This window comes from Marmota marmota, unplaced genomic scaffold (assembly GCF_001458135.2).
Source record: "Marmota marmota marmota unplaced genomic scaffold, marMar, whole genome shotgun sequence".
Classification (NCBI taxonomy): Eukaryota; Metazoa; Chordata; class Mammalia; order Rodentia; family Sciuridae; genus Marmota; species Marmota marmota.
Genome location: NW_025999982.1, coordinates 5,913,275 through 5,938,328, shown reverse-complemented (window position 1 = coordinate 5,938,328; position 25,054 = coordinate 5,913,275). Strand labels below are relative to the sequence as shown.

Below are 25,054 nucleotides of genomic sequence, written 5' to 3'. Positions count from 1 at the left end.
AGCCACATCAACATTTATAGCAGCTTAATTCACAAGAGCTAAGCTATTCTGCCCCAAAATTAGACAACTCACATGAAAGACAAATTCCAAATACAACCTATCAAAACTGGCATAATATAAACCAAAAAAAAAAAAATCCTAATAGTCCTAATTCTATTAACTGAATTCCTTATCAAATACATTCTCACTAGGAAAAAATCACAGTCTATGCAGTTTCACTGGCAAATTCTCTCAAACATTTAAGGAATAACTAAAGCCAACTAATAAAAACCCTATTTCAAAATAGAGAAACAATTACCAATTCATTTGTTACCAGCATAATACCTCATATCAAACTCTTGTCAGAAAAAATATAAGCGTAACAAAAACCAAAATCTAACAATGTATGAAAAATATGATTCATTCTGATCAAGTACAGTTTATCCCAGGAATATAAAGTTGTTAAATAATTCTTTATCCATACTATATCATTACAACAGAGATCTCTTTACCATAAAAATCTAGTCATAACCTTTGTTTTGCAAAAACTGTTCACAAGTCCACAAACAAGACAGAAATCTTAACATAGCACATCTAGGCTCCTTTCACACACCCATCCCTGCACAAGAACCCTATTATCGTTAATAACTAAACCTCCAATAAGCAGTCCATACAGCTGTTATGCCCCTGCTCAACATATGCTACTCCCCTCCTTCCCACCATTCACAAATTCCAAAGCTCCACCCCAGCCAAGTTTCTCTAAAAGTCTTCCTGAGTTTGTCAAATTGATTTAATTAATCATCTCTATATTTCCATAGTATCTTCTGTGACCTTCAAATATATATTCTCATTATTTCAACTATCAATCCTACAAAGCAGAGGCCAAATCTTTTCATCACATTAACAGAAGAAAACACACATGATCATTTCAACAGATGTAGAAAAACCATTTGACAAATCAATACACATTTGTGAAGGAAAAAAAATCAAGTCTCAACAATTAAAAACTGAATTTCTCCAATCTAATAAAGAGATCTAAGAAAAGTCTGAAATATTATACTTAACTTCCAAGTAGCGATAACCTCATATACAATATTTATGTGTGTGTTATTATTTATCTGTTACTGGTCCTCACAACCATCTTGTGCCCCTCCACCACCACCACAAAAAAAAAAAGTAGCCAGCACAGTGGCACCCGCCTGAAATCCCAGCGACTCTGAGGCAGGAGGATCACAACTGAGGCCAGCTTGGGCAATTTAGTGAGATCCTGTCTCAAACAAAAAAAGGGCTGGGGCAGAGGATGTAGCTCAGTGTCTATGGTAGAGTGACCCCTGGGTTCAATACCCAGAATGACGGCGGGGGGGGAGCGGTGGTAATTGTCCCAGTTTGTATAAAATAGCAACTCTGGGTTAGAAATGTTAAATCATACATCCAAGTAAGAAAGCCAGAACTGAAATCCAGGCTTTACCCTAGCAGTACTTTTCCACTACAATAAGCTGTCCCTTATCTTCATGTTCAAGGCACTATGGTCCCTCCCATAAAGCATACTTTGGTAGCCTAGTCAAAAGATTGGGTACTAGCCCTAGTCAAAAGATTGGGTACTTGGCAATTTAAGTAATATTTTCTAGTAAGGACACAGGTTTCAGTGAATATAGAAAACGACTAGTAATGAGAAGTTGTGCTCCATTTGTGTTCTGTATGTCAAATGCATTCTACTGTAAAATAAATAAATAAAAAGAAAACTACTAATAAGACAATCAAATAACTACTATTTTTTTTATTAATTGACCAAATAAAGTAGGACAAGTTCTAATATGCAATGAAAGTTTCAAAAACCCCTATTAAGGGACCCATACAAGTATCTCAATGGTGTGCCACAAAAAGGAAAGGGCACAACCATCCGTCTGTAATCCCTTCTTTCACTCGTCTAAAAATGCAACAGATGCTATACAGAAACAGGTAATTCAAGACCTTATCTCTAATTCACTACCAGTCAATGCCTTAATTGAGCAGCTGTTAGCTGGAAGCTTAGGACCACAGGTCCTTAACAGAGAAAACCAGAGTGACACGGCCACTTTTGTATTTCCATTTCTGATTCATTAGAATTTTTCATGCAGGAAAATATGATATTGCTTTAACATCTTTCCATCTGTGATTCACCCATAGCAAGCAAGTTTCACAATGAGATTGAATTTGCTTCTTTACTGCACAACATGTACTTCATTTCAAAGCACACAAGGAAATACAAGTCTTTCAAGTCTATTAACAGAACTACAAAAAAATAAAAAATAAAAGGATAGGATTTTTCTTTTTTAAACTAGGTTTGCCATCCAGCTGCCAAGCTAATTATGTCTATGCATCTTCTTTTGTGTCCCTTAAAACTACACATTTGACTTTTCCTAGGACAAACATTAAACAATTAAGATAAACAAGCTTTCTCCATGAATGGAGTTATCTTATGTGTGAATATCCCAGATCCTTAGAAAAGCAGCAAAATGTTTCAAGTCCTTTATGGACAAGTTCCTAAATGGTTTAGTGAATTTCTTATCTGACCTTACTATTACTGAAAGTTAGTGACCACAGAGATATCTATCTCTGAGATTTATTGTGTTAAAGTAAAAATAAGGACTTCTTTTCTTTAAATGACAGAAAATTCAAAGGTCACTGGATAATACATTACCAAGTACAGTACACTAGTATCTCAGATATGTCTGTCCTCAATTGTCTGCTTTCACCAATCTCTAAGAGCATACTACAAAAATCATTGTGTGATGACCTAAATTTTTAATCAAGAAACCAACAAAACTAGCTTTATCATGACTACTTTCTGGATAAACTGTACTATAATTTCAAACCTCTCTTTAATTCCAAGAATTCAAAAATATTTAGACATTCTAATAATTCTTGAAAATTAAGAAGGCATCTACTGGTTTAATTCTTTTCACATTACTAATTATCTAAGAAAAGGAGAAGGTTATCAAGACAATTAGAATTCCCAAAAGTACAACATCACACAACAATACTGAGCAAACTACAGACCAACCCAACCTAACTTTATTATACCACTCTCAAATATAATTTCAGAAAGAAATTTTAAAAGATTCAAAAATCAAAGAACAATAACCTCATGCAATCATTCTTTAATACATTTCTTCTAAAGCCTCCCTCTCTAGCTGAATAATTCCAACCAACTCTTCCACCATCACCCTACTGCTCAGAGAGCTACTGCTCTCCCAAAGTTAAGGCAGAGTTATCATTAGAAATGTGGCTTTGGGGCACCACAGACCAAAAAAGTAAATCAACCAGAGATTAAGGAAGAATAAAAGGTGAAAGTCCTACTCTCAGTTTCATAAATTGTAGTAAAGACAAATCACTGCAGCCAGCATTCTACCTCTAACCTGCATTAAGACCACATAGTATGACCCACTACTATCCAAAGGGCGCTCTCCATTCCCAGTGGCAATTCCCTTCTCTATTTCCTCAGTACCTATAAAGCTTTAAAACAGTTGTCCTTTTTGTTCCTAGCCTCCAGCTAAACTCTGAAATCAATTTATTTTCTCCACTTAAGCTGCTCAGGCTATATCCCAACCCATATAATTTCATTTCACATAAAAATTTGTTCAAAGATATTGCAGTACGGATATTGCAATGCATATGAATATGTACTTTCTAAATTTTCAGCAAGAGAAATTCTTCAGTTACACAGAATAACATGCTGAAGTATAAATATAGTTTAAAAGGTATAATTTCAAAAGAGAAAACATTTATATGAAATTATTTACAAGTCATATTTTATATATATTGGGGGGAGATACACACACACATATCTATATAATTTTCTAGAACTGGTCTTTACACAGTTCCCAGATCCTTAGTAAGACTACTGCCTTTCTTAAATATTCCTCCTCTTGTCCCATAGGGAAGAAGAATCTTCCAGGAAAATCTGTAATCATTCCCATGTAGAACTACAGTAATTACTATACGATACTAGAAACCATCATTTTGTTTATCTCAGATCCTCCAGATAAGTATGAAATTATGGAGATCATCTGGTAAGAACAGAAAGGGAATTTGTCTACATATGCAAATGCAGAAAGAAAGGAAGACAGATTCAGGTCTTCAAGGCAAAACTCCATTTAATTTTTTATTTAAATTCAAAAGAATTTAAATAAAAAATAAAATTTAAATAAAAAATAAAAAATAAAAAAAGGCACGGTGGTATTACCTATCATCCTGGCAGCTTGCAAGGCTAAGACAAGTTCAAGGCCAGCCTCAGCAATTCAGCAAGGCCCTAAGCAACTTAGTGAGAAAATGCCTCAAATTTTTTTTAAAAGAGCTGGGACATAGCTCAGTGGTAAAGTCCCTAGATTCAATCCTTAGTATCCAAAAAATAAATAAGTTCAGAAGTATAAAGTTGTCACTAATCTTAACTTGTCAAAGTACCAACCTCATAAATCTGGCAAACATTTACCCTAATGACTGCATAGAAAATAAAAATCTCCATTTAAACCCTCAGTTATATAAAAAAACTTCAAACAAAATATATATTACAGGCCAATTCAACCAAAAATACAGACAATCCTTGAATTTTAATTGGCCTAAACAAACTTCATTTTTATTACATGTGAACTACTACAACTCAAAGCACCTATTATATATAAATTATGAATTGCAAACCCAATTACATTCAAATTTTTAAAACAAAAGCTGTCATAAAAACCATATATGCTATTCCAATCTGACTTTTTTTAAAAAGGAACGCCTTTTAAAAACACTATCAATTTAGTCAGTAATGTCTTAGCCAAGAGGCAAACTGCTTCTGAAAGAGAATGAAATTTTGTCTCTAATTAGTTGGTTTACAATTAATTACCACTGGAAAGAAAGGAAGCCTTCTACTGAGTACAATAAAGTAACAAAATTATATTTAAACATTCTCATTTCAAAATTAATTGTTTTAGGCATATTTTATACTGGCAAACTTATCACACCATTTTTTCCTTTTTTCCATCCACCCATCATATATTTTTGTGTTTCTATTATATCTCAAGCACTATAAATATAGTAGCAAAAAAGTTAAGACACACAGCATGCCCTGACAGTTTCACATATGTTATTAATCCAACCCATCCACATGTTTTAGACAGACACAATTTGACCTGACAGGATTCAGCAATCAGTTCAAATACTATTTGTCCTGGACTGCTTGGTCTACTTACCTTTCAAAAACAGATGACTGTCCAACGTGGTTAGGCATTTATTATATATAATCAAAGCCATGATGACTTGCTTATTTGAATATATGTTTAAGAAATTGTTTAGTTAAACTAGGATGGCAAAATCTAAAACTTTTCAACAATAACACCACAAAAGGTCATCATCAGAAATCAAAATATTAACTTAAACAAGAAACAAAATTAAAATTACACAAAATTTGTTTATGCCATTCCCTCCTTGAGCACATTCTTAAAAAATAACTCCAGAAGCTGTGGGGAAGAGGGTGTGGGTAGCTCAGTAGCAGAACCCTTGCCTAACATTTGAGAGGCCCTGGGTTTCATTCCCAGCAACATACAACTCTGAGACCATAGCCTAACCCAGCATTAGAAAGAAACATGGGATCAACTTTCCCATTCCTGGGGGTGAGAAGGGTGCTTAAAGCAGAAAAACATATACAGCATATTTCCTCTTTTCCATACCTACCAAGTATAGCAAGCAGTTCAACAAAAGTTTAACAAGCTCTAAAAACAGTGAAACTTTGAATAAAGCTCCAGTTACAGAGTATGAAAACCATACATCATAATACCTATGCTCCATGATCCTATCAAAATCTTTCTATAGTTACAGCCACACTTCACCTACAGCCAGATAAAAGCCTATAACTCCATAACTGAAACTGAAATGCTGAGTGTTAATTCCACAAATCATACTGTGTATAACATTCATCATGCTATTTAACAAGAACTGCTCTGAATTTTACCTAACATTTCACTAGCATATAGTTAGATCCCAAGCAGAAGATAAGCTCTGAATACTCACATAGCAACATCATGTTCTATGTCTACGCCAACATCTATCAATACTCTACAGGTAATTAAATGCCATAAGAATTAATGATCAAGTGGGACTGGGGTTGCGGCTCAGCCGTAGCACCCTTGCCTAGCACGTGCAGGCACTGGATTGGATCCTCAGCACCACATAAAAATAAATAAATAAAGGTATTGTGTCCAACTACAACTAAAAAAATAGAGTTAGAGAAGATAATGCTAAGTGAAGTCAGCCAATCTCAAAAAGCCAAATGCCGAATATTTTCTGTGATATAAGGAGGCTGATTCATAGTGGGGTTTGGGGGGGGGGTTGGGGAGCGCGTGGGAGAAACAGATGAACTCTAGACAGGGCATATGGATGGGAGCTAAAGGGAGGGGGCATGGGGTTAGAAATGATGGTGGAATGTGATGGACATTAATATCCAAAGTACATGTATAAAGACACGAATTGGAGTGAATATACTTTGTATACAACCAAAGGTATGAAAAATCGTGCTCTATATGTGTAATAAGAACAGTAATGCATTCTGCTGACATATATAAATTTAAAAAACTAATTAAAAAAAGAATTAATGATCAAATGAAGACACTAAATTACTGGCTGCTGTGTTGATAAAAGAAATTGGGTAAAAATAGTAGATGTGGTGACTGGCCCCTACAAACAGAGAAGACAAATATATAATACATGCCTATCTAAAATCTAGTTTACCTTAAAAAAAAAAAAAAGCTAAATTAATATTCTCTGAACATTAAATGACGTGGCAAGCAAGTCACAAACAAGGAAAGATATAAAGCAGTCACTTGCTTCTACAAAATGCTGACACCTATAATTTTAGCCACTTTTAGAGAATATAAATTTTGACAAATATTCTCTGGATTGAATTAGGATTCCACTTTTTATTAACCCATTTTGTTTCTAAAGAGTCAGCCAGCAGGGGCAGGGACAAGTTCATTAACACTATAGTACCAAATACTTTGGCTAACAAATTTTTGAAAGACTGGGGTTTTTTTTAACTTCTGAATATTGGCCTTAAGAATTACTGGAGCCAATGTGTTTTAAAATTATGGTATTTTATAAAATTATTTGTTCTTTAGCATATAAACATTCCATAAAATTCTTACTTCTTAACCAAAGTCCTTCAGGGATACAGGTATATTCCAAATAAAATATAAACATATATCGTTTTCAAAGACAGAAAAATAAATCAATATTAACCAAAATTCAACTGACAAAGGAAAAAAGCTTCTACATTCTAAAACATTACCCAAATTGACTAAGATACAAGGCCAGCCCCACTGTGCCCACAGCCATTCATCAATTTAATCCTTAACTATTACTGGCACTGAATCCTTACCCACGGCCTCAAGGCTGCTGCTATCATGGCCTTCCCCAAAAAGAAAACTTCATTTCTAATGCATGACCATAAAATATATCGGAAAATAGATGGGAACTTGCAAGTTATATATTTTGGAGTCACGATTTAATAATCAGCAGAGTTTCTATTGACAACCATAGACTACATGGCAATAAATGGTATCAAAGGTGGAGAGAACAAGGAGATCAGTAACTGAAAAAGTTTTAGTCCAAATTAGCAAACACAGACTACTCAGATAAAATTTACTCTTAAGCAAAAATGCCAGGATTGCCTTTAACAGAAATGAGAATAAATTTATATATAGATGTCCTCTGTTCAGCTTAAAAAGTATTAATATAATTAATATACATTAATATAATTAATTGATCCTTCCGAGAACTCTGCTGTAAAGCAAGTAATGCCTATTTTACAATTAATGGAATTGAGATGTGGGGAGATTGTTTTATTCGAGGTAACAAAACTAACAAGTATAGGACAACATGTTAACTTCAGCTTTATGTCTCCAAAGTCAAAATTCTTTGCATCAAAATACATTGTCTTAAGGCCAGGGATAAAATACATGTGTATTAGAAATGAGGTTGACCTGCTTCTACAAATATGTATTTTTTTTTTCTATTTCTGTATGTGTTCATAGGGATGAAACTCCGAGCATTCTACCACTGAGCTACATCCCCCGCCCTTACTATTATTATTTTGAGACAGGATCTCAGTAAGTTGCCCTGCTGGCCTCAAACTTGCAATCTTCCTACCCCAGCCTCCCAAGTAGCTGGGATTACAGGCACATGCCACCATGGAATATGGTGTGCCACCATGGGGTATTTTTTTTTTATTATACATATATGAATAAGAAAAAGTCAATGTGACATGCACAATGCTGGCCCTAGTAGTAAATTGTTCTTGATCTTCCTGTCCCAAGAAATGACAATGTAGTTACTAGTTGATGAGGTTCCCTCCAAACCTCATGTTGGAATTAAATTCCCACAGTGAGGTATTGAGAGAGTGAAAATGTAAACTGACTACGGTGTTTGGAAGTGAGGACTTTGGAAGGTAATAAGGATTATATAAGGTCATAAGAGTAGATCCCCCATGACTGAATATAGGTGGTTTTATAAGGAGAGAGAGAGATCAAAGAATATACATACTCCATCTCACCATGTGATCTCTCCCTCTTGCATATACTCCCACCTCTGTGATACTATTCACCATAAAGTTCTTGCCAGCACACCAAGCCAATGCCAGCACCAAAACCTTTGCTCCTCCAAACCGTGAGCTAAATAATACTTCTTTTTCCCCACTCCCTAGGTACTGAGGATTGAACCCAGGGGAACTCTCCCCACTGACCTACATCCTTACCCTTTTTATTTTTGTTTTTTTATTCTGAGACAGTGTCCTGCTAAACTGCCCAGGCCGGTCTCAACCTTACAATCCTCCTGTCACAGCCTCCTTGGGTCACTGAGATTACACGCATGTGCCATCACACCCAACTTAAACCTATTTTCCTTATAAAGTTCTTAGCCCCAAGTATATCAGGATAGTAATGGAATATAGACTTACATACTGGCAAAATCCAAAAAGGAGATTGCAGCAGAACACCATAAACACAGAAGAGCTGATTGAGCATTATTATCTCCTTCAAGGAGTAAGTACACTGGTCTTCAAAGCACAATACAAAGAACTCTTTTAAAACAACTTAAATTTTTATAGTTTTCTTTACTTGGTTTAACAAACTAGGTTTTACTCACACTCAAAACAGAGTACTTTGCAACACATGTCCGCCATTTGTGGTCACACTAAGATAACATATATATAACAGGATGTGTTTTATAATCAGTGGTCCACTTTTCAGTCACATAGATGGGAAGAGACTCTTCTGTTATATACTTGCAAATAAAAATTTTTAAGAAAAAAACTACTTCCTTCCACTGTCAGAAGCCATCCTCTTACATCTCAAAAACGACATCTCAAAGGTGTATTACTCCTCACCCTGCTCAAATTCTAGTTTGTTTTCTTTTAAATCATACACAAGCTGTTCTTTACTTCAAACATAACTCTTCTCACCAATACATGCTGGCATTCTGGTGAAGAGCCTCAATGGCCTTCAGTACCTGAGCAAACCAGCTACAATCTACCATGCTCTCCTCAGAAAAAGAGCCCCACAGTAGGGTATTCCAGCACAAAGGTACCTGTGTCTACTGGAGAAGACAATCATGCTATTCTGGTTGTGCCAGACTGAAACAGGGTTGCTGTCCCTCCCAAAGGCAAATATAGACTAACTGGACATCTAGGGTTAAACTTGGCCTAACTGGGGTGACTATACAAGGAATGGTAACAAATTTATCCACAGAGACACTCTCATAAACATGGAATAGAAAGAGGGGGCCACCAGAGTTGAGGCAGTACCATGCAAGTGTTTCTAAGGTTCTCTCCATGAGAACTACTCTATATCCTAGTCTGGGAAGTTATAGGACCCAGAACAAATGCACAGATAATAAACAGACATTATCCAAAGCTACCCCTCAATAAAGCCCCATTCCTGAAGTTATATTTTTTCCTCACAATCCTAAAAAAATCTAATACAAGTGACCTACTTCTCTAGAAAGACCAACATGTTCACTCATCACACCTATCTGACCTGGTCATTTGGTATCCAAACTTTCATACAACCCATTATGCCCCACCATGGAGTCAGAAGCAGGTAAAAGTGAAGTTAAGACCCTTCCTATTTCCCAACTCCTCTTATTATAATCATCCATAATAATCCTGAGCTGCGAACTATGTTGCTGCTGGAGATTAATGAAGCCAAGTGAACGGGGGCTGAATGTGACAGTCCATAGCTGAAGCCAAGCACCAGATGGTGGAGGGCTACACTTATTTATGAAACTCTTGAGTTCTTCTTCAATTGCCAGTTTTCAGCCTCCTCATGCCTCCGTCTCCTTTAGACGACAGGGTAGTAGTGGCACTATCTAGGCCCGTCCGACCTCAGGATCTCAACCTTTGTTTAGACTCTAGCTATCTTGGCTCTGCCACTCCAGGCAGCAATAGCCACCGTCCTGTCATCACCACCACAGTAGTATCCCTCAAGGCTGCGAATCTGAAGTATATGCCCTCATCCAGTGGCTCTGCCCACTCCCTGAATTGTGGATTCAGCAGTGCCAGCTGCTGCACTGTGGCAACCTACAACAAGGACAATCAGGCCCAAACCCATGCCATCACTGCTGGCACTGCCACCACCGCCACTGGAACCTCTACCACCTGCCCTGCTAACTAGATGGTCAACAACAACGAGAATACAGGCTCTTTAATTCCATCAGGTGGAGTGGGCAGCCCTATGTCAGGAACCCCAAGCAGCTAATCAGCATCAAAATAATCTACCCCAATGACCTGGCAAAGAAGATGACTAAATGCAGCAAGAGTCACCTGCCAAGCCAGGGCCCTGTCATCATTAACTGCAGGTCCTTCATGGAATACAACGAAAGTCACATCCAAGGAGCAGTCCATATTAACTGTGCTGATAAGATCAGCCAGCAGAGACTGCAGCAAGGCAAGATCACTATTCTAGACTTGATTTCCTGTAGGGAAGGCAAGGACTCTTTCAAGAGGATCTTTTCCAAAGAAATTATAGTTTATGATGAGAATACCAATGAACCGAGCCGAGTGATGCCCTCCCCAGCCACTTCACATAGTCCCTGAAGAAAGAAGGCAAAGAACCTTTGGTGTTGAAAGGTGGACTTAGTAGTTTTAAGCAGAACCATGAAAACCTCTATGACAACTCCCTCTAGCTTCAAGAGTGCAGGGAGGTGGGGGGCGGTGCTTCTGCGGCCTGGAGCTTGCTACCTCAGTCTGTCCCCACCACCCCTGAGGATGGAGAATGCAGAGCTGACACCCATCCTGCCCTTCCTGTTACTTGGCAATAAGCAGGACAGAGGACCTGGACACCATGCAGCGGCTGAACATCAGCTATGTCATCAACGTCATCACTCACCTTCCCCTCTACCACTACAAGAAAGGCCTTTTCAACTACAAGTGACTGCCAGCCACCCACAGCAACAAGCAGAACCTGCGGCAGTACTTTGAAGAGGCTTTTGAGTTAATTGAGGAAGCTCACCAGTGTGGGAAGGGGCTTCTCATCCACCACCAAGCCAGCGTGTCCCGCTCTGCCACCACTGTCATCACCTACTTGATGAAGCACACACGAATGACCATGACTGATGCTTACAAATTTGTCAAAGGCAAACAACCAATTATTTCTCCAAATCTTAACTTCATGGTGCAGTTGCTGGAGAGTTTGAGGAAGACCTAAACAATGGCCACCCATCCTTATGCCAAAGCTGATGGGTGTGGAGACGGTCGTGTGACAGTGATCAGGGTGGAAAATATTGCTGCTCTCCTTTGGGGGGGCGAAAAAGGAAGGAGGATGGGTTCTGGGGGGGTTTTATTTTGGATTTTTTTTTCTTTTTTTTTGTTGGGGGTAAAGTTTGTGAATGGAAACAAACTTGTTTAAAGACTTTATTTTTAACAAGTGTGAGAAGACTATAACTTTTGATGCCATTGAGATTTACTTCCCACAAACTGATAAAGCAGGGAGGCTAAAGAGATCTTTTTTTTTTTTAAGCCAACAATAAAAATATAATAAAACTTGTTTCTCCCCCTTTTCCTTTTAAGCTTTTTGTAGAGTTTATGACTCAATAGTCTATGCAGGTTCACAGACCTAAGATCTATATACCATTTAAAAAGAAGCAAAAGTAAGTAGAAAAGACATTGAATCATGAAGACCTAGGAGCCCCCTGGGCCATCCATATAGGAAATAAAAATCCAACCAAACAAGCCCTGCTGTGCTCCTTGGTGCAAAGAGAAGATTAGGGGAGTTTGAGTGGTCTAAGAACCCTTCACATATTCTTTAAAGAAATAGAGAATGGTGTTTTATGCTCTGGACTTTTCTTTCCCCCTCTCTGGGTTTAAGAGACTTTTTGAAATAACAAGGAACTGATTGACCATTATACCACAGGCCTTCACTGGCTCTTGTGCAATAATATGGTGTTTTGAGTGTTTAAACAAGTTAGAGCTGGCAAGTGAATGATAGACAAATAGTGCAAAGTTGCCCGCTTGGAGATAGAAAGAAATTCAACAATTACTTTCCTTCCCACCTTTTTCCGTTTTTTTTTTGTTGTTGTTGTTGTTGTTTTTTGGGGTTTTTTTTTTTTTTTTTTTGATTCTGGTTATAGTGTCATAAACCTTGTTACATATGTATATCAGAATATTAAAAAAATGACAAAAATTTATTGAAAAATATTTTTTACACAAAAAAAGCAAAAACACACAAAAACTTTGTGTGTTTCTGCTGATTGTGTAAAAATTTATTTTCATTATATAAGTGAAACTCAAAAAAAATAATAATAATAATAATAATAATCCTGAGCTGCATGACAAGTCACTTCCTTCAAGACTTCCTTAACTGATCAAAATGACACTAAAAATACTTATTTCTCTATGACACCTCCATGTATTAATTTGTTCTATAAATCACACATTTTGATAAACTATCCACATTCAGTCCAACTTATAAGAAGACCTGCAGAAACTGCTTTGTACTTAATACTATTTCAAATTTGCTGGAGATCTAATTTTATTTTCTTTAAAAAGAGACCTTAGGGGCTAGGGTTGTGGCTCAATGGTAGTGCATGAGGCACTGGGTTCAATCCTCAGCTACCACATAAATATAAAATATTGTGCCCACCTAAAAATAATTTTTTTTTAAAGAGAGCCCTTTATTCCCATATGGTCTGACTGGCATATTTTACAGTTTTTTCCAAAGTACCATGTTCTTCACATTCACTTATATATAGCACTTTTTTCCCCACTACAAAGCATCTACCCCAAATTCTTCCATCTTGTGTGTTCTGTTTTCATGTAGTCTAACATAGTATTTTGCCCTTACAAGTGAACAGTGTTAACAGACATATTTACCAGAATCAGATTCTGAAGGATACCTAAAAATTAGATATTATTTTATTACTCCATTATCTGAATTTTCTATTACAGTTGTATAGACATGTCAAAAGGACATTTATTACCAAAGATTTTATTTTAGCTATAGTATTCACTATGCTAATTAAAACATTAAATACAGTCTTACCAAATTATTATATATAAAAAAAATAAGAGGGGCTTGGATATGTATAGCCCAATGACAGAGCATTTGTCTGATATACACCAAGGTTCAATTTCTCCTACCACAGGGGGAAAAAAGAAATGAGGGGTGATGTATTTTCATCATTTAAAAGTAGGCAGTAAAAAAAAGGCACAATATCAAGAGAACACAAACTGTGCCTTGAGGAGGTTACAATTTAAAAAAAAAAAAGACACAATCTTAGGTACATACAAAGAGTGGGAGTGGAGGGGAGGGTGCCCCTAAATAAAGGGAGACAAGGGAAGACCTAAGTCAGCAGGTGTTATTCACTCCATTAAACAGGTGGAGTTCTGAGTATAATCTGAAGCAGTCAGAAAAAGATATATGCTGAACATTCAAAGAAGCAGGTATTTGGCACAGTGAGAAATGGAATTTCAGGTGAGTAGAAAGGAGAATAACATGAATCCAAGAAAAATGCTTCTATGAAGAGCCACCGCTATGGTTTAGATGTAATTTAACCAAAGGGTTCATGTGTTAGAAGCTTGGTCCCCAGTATGGTGATATTTAGAGGAGGTAAAACCTTTAAGCAGGAGCCTTTAATGGGAGTTAGTAAGGTCATCAGGGGCACTGCACTCATAAGGGACTAAGGTAGTTCTCATGGGATCATGAGTTAGATCTCAGGAATGTGACTTGTTATAAAAGAGACTCTTTCCACACTCTTCCTGACTTGGCCCTGTGATTCCTCCTTCTTGTATGCACTCCCACCACCACGATGTCATTGACCAGATATGCCAAAGCCAAAAAGTGCTCTTACCAGATCCAGAGCCAGACTGCTTAGACTTTTCAGAATCCAAAACTGTAAGCTAACTAAACCATCTTTACTCAGACTCTCATAGTCAGTTACAGTAACAGAAAATGAATTAATATATCATGCAAGACAGCCGACAATAAAAAAGAACAGTCAATAGGACTGGGGTTGTAGCTCAGTGGTAGAGCGCTTGCCTTGCATGCGTGAGGCCCTAGGGTTGATCCTCAACACCACATAAAAATAAATAAATAAAAATAAAGATATTGCGTCCTGGGCTGGGGATGTGGCTCAAGCGGTAGCGCGCTCGCCTGGAATGGGTGCGGCCCGGGTTCGATCCTCAGCACCACATACAAACAAAGATGTTATGTCCGCCGAAAACTAAAAAATAAATATTAAAATTCTCTCTCTCTCTCTCAAAAAAAAAAAAAAAAAAGATATTGCGTCCATCTACAACTAAAAAAAAAATATTTAAAAAAAAAAAGAATAGGCAATAAAGAGAACCAATATCAGGTACAAAAAAGAAGGACAAGGTTTGAAAGAGGAAGAGAAAAAAATGATAAAAGATTACATATCATACCCAAGTGTGGTATCAGAACTCAAGAAAGGTATGTGCAGGACTGGAATGTAGCTCAGTGGTAGAGGGCACACCTACTACACATGACGCCCTGGGTGCAACCCCTAATACCAAAAATAAAATGTCATTTTGTTTTGCTTTATCTTGTTTAGACTATCATACACAAGGTCCTAAGTTCAATCCCCAGCACTACCAAACGGGCTAGAGGAGATAAATGCAATATTAAGTCTGAATTATGAACATCATCATTAATTTACCAAGTTTCTATTGAGAAATAGTTAATCCTTAATGAATGAGGCAGCAATAATTACAAAGTATATTAACAAACTGTATAAATATACATTAGTTATGTGTGTACATATTACATAAAGTTTTATAGAAGCTCTATTTCAAAATGGAATCTAGATTTTACATGTATGAAGTCACTGCAGAAGAAAGAAAAGGAGAAGGGAAGAGAGAGAAAGGAGAAGAGAGAAAACTTTTCATTTGACCAATGAAATCAGAAGTATAAATAATTCTCTCTCTCATCTTCAAATTTTTACCTATTGAAGGAAGAATGCCTGGTAAGAAAAAATTCCTAACATCAAAACAAATTTCTTTCCTTTCTCATTAGACTCAAACTTTTGTCAAAGAATTAACATGCCCTCCAAAAAGCCAACAGTTGAATTCCATTATAGATACAAATTTGAACTGCCACAAAACCCAAAATTGATTTCCTCAGTGCAATCTTCCAAAAGGTAGGATTGTAGACTATTAATATCAGAAATGATCACCCAAAGAGTAAAAGGAAGAAAAGGTAATTAATAAGCACACATCATAATCCAGCGAGGTCTCAAATGAACTGTTATTTTTATCCTGTAAACCTCAAACTTCCAATAATTTTATCTTTAAACTGAGTAACTGGTGAGCTTCTGATTATCATGAAACAATTAAAAGTGATAAGATTTTGGGCCAGCCTACTTCTCACAGTCCCCACACCAAACAAGAACTTCCCCTGACTAAATTATTTTTAATGAAACTGTTTCTTTCAATCAAAACAGTCTTAAGTAATGTGTATAGGAAATAATGGAGGGGCACATACAAAACAACCAGTTATTTAGAGATACTCTATGGCATCATTAGAGAGAGCTAGGACACTGTTTAGAGAAGATACAGCTAAGAAACACCCTGTAGCCAAAAAAAAAAAAAAAAAAAAAAAAGACAGGGAACTTCAAGGGGGAAAACTGATAATTTAACAGAAGCAAGGAAATTTTGGCTAAAACAACAGTGATTTGACCTTGTACATGGCTCTGAGGCCAAAGCAAAAACCGCCAGATTTTTTCAAGGCTCTGAGAATTTAATAAAGACATTGACCTCTGCTCAATGAGAAGTGACAAAAGTTCATGGATCTAATGATTTACCTGATTTGTATGTAATTTAGACCTTAAGACTTAATCACATCATTAAAATAATTTTTGCCTTTCAACTCTGCTGTAAATACTAAAAGAACCATCGGAAATAAAAGCAACCACCCTAAATTCTAGAACTCTTGAAAACAAGACTTTTTACCTGTTCCATATCCCTGCTGACACTCTAAATGTTAACAGAAATTTACTCCCAAAGAAGTTAAACAAATAAAGCAAAAGCAAGTGAAAACTTTTAAAACTTTCAAAAAATTTTAAGGGACTGCTTTACAATCCTTTGGTGGTCTCCCAGTAACACTATCTTCCCAATGGTCTCAAATTTAACCATTCATCATGGACTTCTTTAAGGGGGCATTATTTCACTTTTAGACTATACCCCATTTTATACTTTCTGCCCTCACTAAATAACTACCACCCAGTAGATGTGTCACCCTCATGCAGACTGCAGGAGGACAGGAACTTGTTCTCTGGATGCCCACTGCCTATGGCCATGTCTGATGCAAAGTAAACAGAGTATGTGCAGTCTGACTTCACTCCCAATCTTCTTCCCAAGCTTGGTGTTTTTGTTTTTTTTTATACCTATATTTTGTTTTGGGGTTTTGTTTTTATTTTCATGTGGTGCTGGGGATAGAACCCAGAGCCTCATGCATGCTACGCAAATGCTTTACCACTTAGCCACAACACCGGCTCCCCAAGCTAGGTTTGTAAAGGCTATTGATCGGGCTGGGGATGTGGCTCAAGCAGTAACGCGCTCGCCTGGCATGCGTGGGGCACTGGGTTCAATCCTCAACACCATATAAAAATAAAATAAAGATGCTGTGTCCACCGAAAACTAAAAAATAAAAATTTTTTTTTAAAAAAGGCTATTGATCCCAATCTACCCTCCCTCGGTATTGTTATACTTTGGATCTGGAATATTCCCCTAAGGCTCATATGTTGAAAGCCTGGTCCTCAATGGTGGTGTTATTGGGAAGTGGGGCCTAGTTGAAGGAGGAGGTCACTGGGGGCATGTCCTTAAAGGTTATATCTTATCCCCAGCCCCTTCCTCTTTCTCTGCTTCCTGGCCACCACAAGGTGAATGGCCATGTTCTACCACATGCTCCCCACCATGATGTTTTATGCCTTATCACAGGAAGCCCCAAAAAAAGTGGAGCCAAGTGACCATGGACTGAAATCTGTGAAATCATTTGCCAAAATAAATCTTCCTTAAGTTGATTTTCTCAAGTCATCTGGTCACAGTAATAGATGGCTGACAAACACATTCAGAAAAACCTCACCTCTTCCAAAAAGCCACTTCTGACTGGCTCCAAACAGCTTCAACTGAAAGAAAACCATCTTGCTAGCTGGGTGCAGTAGCACATGCCTGTAATCCCAGCTTTCTGGCAGCTGAGATAGGATTGCAAGTTTGAAGGCAGCCTCAGCAACTTCACAAGACTGTGTCTAAAAGTAAAATAAAATATTTTTTTTTTAAAATAACAAAATAGGGGCTGGGGCTGTAGCTCAATGGGAGAGCACTTGCCTCGCACATGTGAGGCACTGGGTTCAATCCTCAGCACCACATAAAAATAAAGACATTGTGTCCATAAAAAATATATATTAAAAAAAAAACATAAAATAAAAGGGCTGGGGATGCAGCTCAGAGATAAATCACTTGTCTAGCATTCACAAAGCCCAGGGTTTAATCCTCAGTACCCAAAGAGAAGAGAATCTTGCTTCTGATTATGTTTCAATCATCTATGTTTTTATTCTTATCTAGATAAGATACTCCAGGGCTGGAGCAAAATCCCACTGTAGTAGTTAAAACTCCTGGGGCTATGTTTAAGATAAATGCAATGTTCTAATGACCCACTGCTTAACCTGTTGATTACACACAACCTACCCCTTTTATAGATACCTGCCCAGGCAACAGTAGCAGCAGCAGCAAGGGCAGGAGAGGTAGCACAGAGAAAGAAATACAGCAGAGAAAGCACTCACACCTGGGTGAGACTACAAGAAAGTACAGAAGATGGTATCCCTCCATCCCTTACTCTGGACCATCATATGCCCTTTCCCAGAAGACACTTACACCAAAGTATAAGCCCATCAGCTGCCCTTTAGGACATTTTTTCAGCTATCAACACAACTCTATTTCATCTTATATAGGGTGAATTTTTAAATGAAATTAAAACACAAACACCAATTATTAAATGAGGCAATTCATCTGCGGAAGACAGGTGTTTGTAAATTACTTACCTCTCCTCCTCCCCAAAGAAAGAGTGATAGGAAAAAGATGAAAGGAAAAACAGAATAGCACAAAGCAATTCCAAAGGAACTGTGGCTCTACACTATGGCACACCTGTACAACCCAAACTCCCCCATTTCTCCTACCCTCCATATTCACTCCAATTCTTTGGTCATCTGCTGCTCCTACTGACAGGCAATAGAAAAGTGGATCTGAGCTAATTCATCTCTACTTAGAAAGCAATTTAAGTACTTAAATAAGCACTATTGGGTGACATGCCTTAAGACTTCTGTCAAACCTTAAAATTGATTTTTTTTATTAACATTTCCCTTGTACAGGAAAACATGATGCTGAAGAACCTCTCTTGTCAAAACTAGATCGAAATTATAAAAGTGCCATATAAACTAGAAATTTAAAGAAGCTGACAGCTCTCCAAACAGTTCTTTCGTCCCTGTCTACAATTGTCTTCAGCATCATATAAAACTACCAGCATGAAGACAGCAAACACAGCCCTCATTTTTATCTCAAGGATAAACTCAATCACACTGTAAGATAGCCAATTCCCTCTGCAGTTTAAAAGTTCTGCAGCTAGTTATGTCAAGATCATGTAAGCAGATCTATTTCTGCATTTCCTAAGTAAAAACTTAACAGAGAAGTGATTTTTATACAAAGCCAGAAAAAAGGCTAGCAGATAGTAATTTATGAGGCTACAGAGACAAAAGAATAGTCTACACATAGGTAAAATAACCAGTTTCTTTCTCCATTCAGTGCTACAGCTACAGGAATATGATTCTTCATTTATTCAAAAATGAAAATGATAATAAAATTCCCTGATGTTGACAGGTGATTTTTAACTTCACTGCTGTTTGACAAGTACCTACAGGCTTTACTTGGCCTCAGTCTGTCCAGTTTGGAACTGCCAATTAGCAGCACCTCAAAAACAAACCCCAATGTATGCCATTATTTTTAAAAAGTGATTTTCAAAATGCCCGATACTATGAAAAATAAGAACAAAATAAAACCTGGATAGTCAAACCCAAGTGATGAGCAAAGAAAAGATCAAATTTTCCAAACAGATACAATATACATACTCCTCTCTTAAATAGAAAGAATATTATAGCAATCTAACCTTCACTGAAATCCTAGCCTTTCTCAATTGAGGTTCCACAGAGGAGAATTAAGCACTAATACCATAAGGCAAAGAGACTGGCAAAGAATTTCTGTAAATATTTCAGGTTTTTTTAGGTTATCTGGTCTATGTCATAACTACTCAATTGTGCCACTAGAGCACAAAAGTAGTGCTTAATAAATAAATGAATGAGCACAACCGTGCTCCAATAAAACTTTATAGACACTCAAATGTGAGTTTCATGCAATTTTCATGGAAACATTTTTTTCAGCATTTGAAAGATATAAAGTCATTCTCAATTTAAAAAAAAAAAAGTTCCTAATTCATTTGCCAGATTTGGCCTTGAGCAGGAGTTTGCTAACCAACTGCCACATTATAGATGAACTTCCTTCCTATCCATCTAGAATGGTAATAATTAAGACTCCATATAATAGAGAATTGAGAACAATCACTCAAATCATTTTATGTGTCTATAGTGCTCTGATTGTCTAATTATCTCTCTAGTATTAAACGGCTGAGATTTTATTAGCACTGTTAATTTGGGCAAATAACTTTACACCAGTTTTTCTTAATTCTCAAAATATAAAAAACATAAAAAGGAACTTTCACAAACAGTATTTTGCCAGAAGGTAACATAAATCGAGCATTGCAAATTAAATACCTGCTTAATGTATTGCCAGAAATAAAAATGAAAGAATTCAACTGTCACCTTGCAATCTATTTTGTATCTTCATACATACTGTTTTGTCGTAAAGCAGAACCTTCCTGAATAAAAGTCCACGCACTAATTACAGGATTACTTTAGATAACTTACATACCAGGTTTGAGTTCCAGCTTCACCTCTAACAAGATAAGTGAGCTTCAGCAAGTTCCATACTCTTTTTATTCCTCTGTTAATATTCCTCTGTTAATCTAGGGCTGTGGATATAGCTCAGTTGGTAGAGTGTTTGCCTCGCATGCACAAGGCCCTGGGTTCAATTCCCAGCAGCACAAACCAACCAACAACAACAACAAAAATCTATAACCCTCCACAAATAATCAAAAGTATGCAGTTAAACTTATGTGAAAGACTTTATATATTATATAATGCCAGTATATATATTATATAATATCAGTTGACATCATTAGGTATTTGATGGCTTCCCTTATGACTTCATATTATAATTTTCCAATTTTTTATAATATAAATTTCTAAGGTTCAGGTTTAGAATAATGTACTTTGGAGTATACCCCATTCAACACATTTTAAACAAAATACAATGTGAGGCATTGAGAGAATAAGATGACCGAGATGGTTTCAACCCTCAGCTTACAATGAACTCAGATGTGTACACATGATAAATCAGTGCTATTCTAGGAACAAGTAAAAGACAACATTCAGTGAAAACCAATATGAGTATCCTGTGGGATCAGGAAACACTATTCAAGTATTCAGGCACAACCTGGATATATAATGGGAAGCATACTGTAATAGAGCAAAGTGCAAGGGAAATATATATATTTTGAAACAAATTTATATAATTTGAAACAAATTTCAAAAGGAGAGTTTCATTTTTGAAAACTAACCAGAAAAACAAAAACTCTATTTTGAGTTTTTAGATCTCTAAAGGGTAAATATCTACAATAATAAGCTATACAGCTCATTTTAAGTTCAGAAAGTGGGAAAATTACTATCCATGATGGTTTCAACCTATTTCATCATTTCCCAAAGCACTTCTCAAACATTCCCTAAGAGGATACGTTTGGAAGGGACTGATAAAGAGAAGGAACAGGGGCTGGGGATGTGGCTCAAGTGGTAGCACGCTCGTCTGGCATGCGTGCGGCCCGGGTTCGATCCTCAGCACCACATACCAACAAAGATGTTGTGTCTGCCAATAACTAAATAAATAAATAAATAAATATGTTTTAAAAAAAAAAAAAAAAAAAAGAGAAGGAACAAGTAAAGCTTAGCAAGTTTCTGAGTGTCACAGTGTAGATCTTAAATGCACCTCCCACCCCCATGCAGAGGTCCCTGTGTTAAAAGCTTGTTCCCTAGAATGGTGTGCCTGGGAGGCTGGAGAACCTTTATAAGAGATGGGGTCTAGCTGGAGGTCTTCAGAAGATCATTTGGTACATAACACTGATGGAGATTGTGGAAATCCACCCACCCCACCCACCGCCGGGCCACACTCCTTCCTCTTCCTCTTCCTTTGCTTCCAGACCATAGAATGCAGTTTTACTCTGCCACATGCCACCACAATTATGTCTTGAAACTTCTGAAAAATATGAGCCAAATAAGGGGATTAAATGTAGTGCCTCATGCATGCCAGGGAAGCACTGTACCAATGAAATACATCCCTATCCTTTTTATTTTGAGATAGGGTCTCACTGAAGTGCCCAAGCTGACCTCAAACTTATGAACCTCTTGCCTCAGCCCCCCAAGTAACTGGGATTACAGGCATGCACCACCACTCCCAGGACCTTTACTCTTTATAAACGTATTATCTCAGGTTTAGAGCAAGAGAAGGCTGACTAACAAATTGAAGTAGTATGACCGCAAAGCTAAGTAATAAAAGGCAACAAAAGGATCATACTTGGCTGTCTTGATGACACATGCAACCTGCTTCATTTTCTTGCAGGGCATGGTGGTGCCTGCCTGTAATCCCAGTGGCTCAGGAGGCTGAGGCAGGAGGACCACTAGTTCAAAGCCACCCTCAGCAATGTAGCAAAGCTCTAAGCAACTTAACAAGACCCTGTCTCAAATTAAAATAAAGGGGGGGGGTGGGGGCTGGGATGTGGCTCATTGATTAAGTGCCTCTAGGTTTAACCCCTGGTACGAGAAAAGGAAAAAGAAAAAAAAGACCATTTTTCCTAAGTGTGGTGTGTGGCAAGGTATATTAAGTAAAGAGGGCTTCCAAGTCAGTTTTTGAGGACCATAAAATCATTCTCCATGGTGTCCCTCTCCCCTTGATGCCTCTAACACATCCTCAACATCAAGAAAGTTAGTAGATGAAATAAGAAAGAGAGTAACAGCAAGTCAAGTCAGAAAGGTGCAAGGCAACAAAGAAGGATCAACTAATTCCTCCCTTCAATATCTAAGCTTTCATAAATTATTCACATCTCTTAATCTTGCTTCTTCTCATTAGACCAAATCCTTGCTCCTAAGAAACTTCATCAGGAGACAGATTAAAAAAAAAAAGAAGAAGAAGAAGAAATTCAAAACAACTGTTTTGTTTATTAACATCAAGGAAAGAACCAAACTGGGGAGTACAGAAGGAAGCAACATAGTGAAAGGCTTGAAGCTTTGAAAATTATCACAAATTTGTCTTAATGTTGAAGTGACTTCACTGTAGCTAGAAACACTTCCAAGTGCTCTTTCCAACCCTCAGTTTATCAGCACATTTCCTAACCGGATAGAAATAAAGTTCAGTAAGTTTCTATCAAAATGTCAATTATTAGAGTACTATAATCGCAGATTCATGTTTCTACCTCTACAAAGCCCTAACAGTCCAATTTAGCTTTCAACCCTCACAGAAAATTCAGATACAAAATGAACCAACAAGTCAGAAATAGGTCTACAAAAACTAAATAAACAGAAAAATATAAGCACAGTTTAGCCAATATAGATATAAAATATAAGCTGATTAGTTAAAAAATAACCAAAAACGGGCTAGGATTGTGGCTCAGAGGAAGAGCACTCACCCAGCATGCATGAGGCATTGGGTTCGATCTCAGCACCACATAAAAATAAAATATTGTGTCCACCTATAACTAAAAAATAAATATTAAAAAAAAAGAAAAAGAACCAAAGATCACCAATACTGAATGCAATGATAATAGACACCAACTTGAAAAGCAGAACAGAATATAGAAAAACATGCAAGTTATTTTTAAGGCAATATATGAAAAGTTTAAGAAATGATCTTATTGTATTCAGCTTTGGTTAAGACATTTTTATATTAACTTTGGGGATATGTCCAAATTAGTTTTTTGTTTTGTTTTGTTGGCAGTGGGAGGGGCGGTGGAGAAACTGAAAGGATCTACAGGTGGTAGAAAATTTTCAAATGTAAGAAGAAATTCAGAGGGCTGAAATGTTGAAAAAGGAAAAGAGGTCTCTTTTACTAAAGATTGTTGGGGATATTGAAAGCTTTTAATGAGTAAACACTGAGTAATTGCAAAAACAGTCTCAAGTCACAAAATAAACACTGGCCCCCAAAAAGGAATATAGCAGACCATGTAGTTTCCAAAACAAAACTCTTATAGAGGCAGAATTTTACAAAACTGAATCACAAGTGAGAACAGACACTTGTTTAAAAAAAAAAAAAAAAATCTCAACAGTCAAGGCATATCGGGCTTAAAGGATTAAGATCAGGGGCTGGGATACAGCTCAGTGAGTAAAACACTTCCCTAGCATGCTCCTTGCCCTCTTGAGTTTGATCTCCAACACAACAACAACAAAAAAGTTTAAAAGATCAACCCTTAGTAGAGATCAATACATAATGGATGATGGATGAGATGGTTTTGAACTGGGATATCCATGGGGCCAGGGTATTTCCCGAACTGTATCTGAAACCAAACTGAGGAAACTAGAAAAGGGCAGCTAGAATATAAATTTACCTAAGAAAATTACAATCTATCTTGTGGGAGGTGGAGAGAAGCTTGTGTGGGAGAGAGAGGCTTGTGGAAAGCCGGTGGTGGCAGTTGAGGCTCTGAGGATTTTTCCTGAGAGGCTGTTTTGTTTGGCGTGTGTGGTTCTAAAAATAAAGTTAGTTTCTTTTGACAAGTGGCTCCTGATTGTGCCCAGCCAGACTGCGGCAGTCCATATCTTCATGTCAGGTAAGAATGTCTGCAGATATGTGCCTTTTGTATTGTTGCTATTATTATTTTGAAAGCAAATTAGGGTGTCTATAAAGAGAAGACAAAATGGTAGTATAGTTACATAATGATACACTATTTTTAAAATACACAATAATTAAAAGAAACAAATTAATACATTCAACAACACTGAAGAATATAAAACATAACCTTGTGTCAAAGAAACCTTACATAAAAGAGTACTTATCATATAATCTCATTTATATGAACTTTCAAAAGAGGCGAAATTAATCTATGATGAGGGGAAAAATGAGAACAGTGGTTACCTAGGAAGCATGGGTGGGAGAAGAGGTAGAATGGCTAGGAACCGATATAAGAGAACTTTCTGGAATGAAAGAAACATACTATAGTATAACAGATTATTCCTGAGATTTCATAAGTAAATTTACTTATGTGTCTTACTATATTTGGGCTGCTGTAATACAACACCTTAGACTGAATAATCTATAAACAATAAAAATTTATTGCTCACAATTCCGGAGGCTAGGAAACCCAAGATCAAGGCACCAGCAGATTCGATGTCTGTTAGAGGGGTTATACAG

The 25,054-nt window shown here is 37.0% G+C and overlaps 1 non-coding gene and 1 pseudogene across 1 annotated transcript; both read left to right on the top strand.

Moving 5' to 3' along the window:
• Nucleotides 1–10,198: 10,198 nt before the first annotated feature.
• On the top strand, nucleotides 10,199–11,751 carry LOC107144071 (annotated as a pseudogene).
• An 8,826-nt stretch (nucleotides 11,752–20,577) lies between these two features.
• On the top strand, nucleotides 20,578–20,651 carry Trnaa-cgc. The gene has a single exon. It is a non-coding gene; the product is annotated as a tRNA-Ala (tRNA).
• The last annotated feature ends 4,403 nt before the right edge of the window (nucleotides 20,652–25,054 follow it).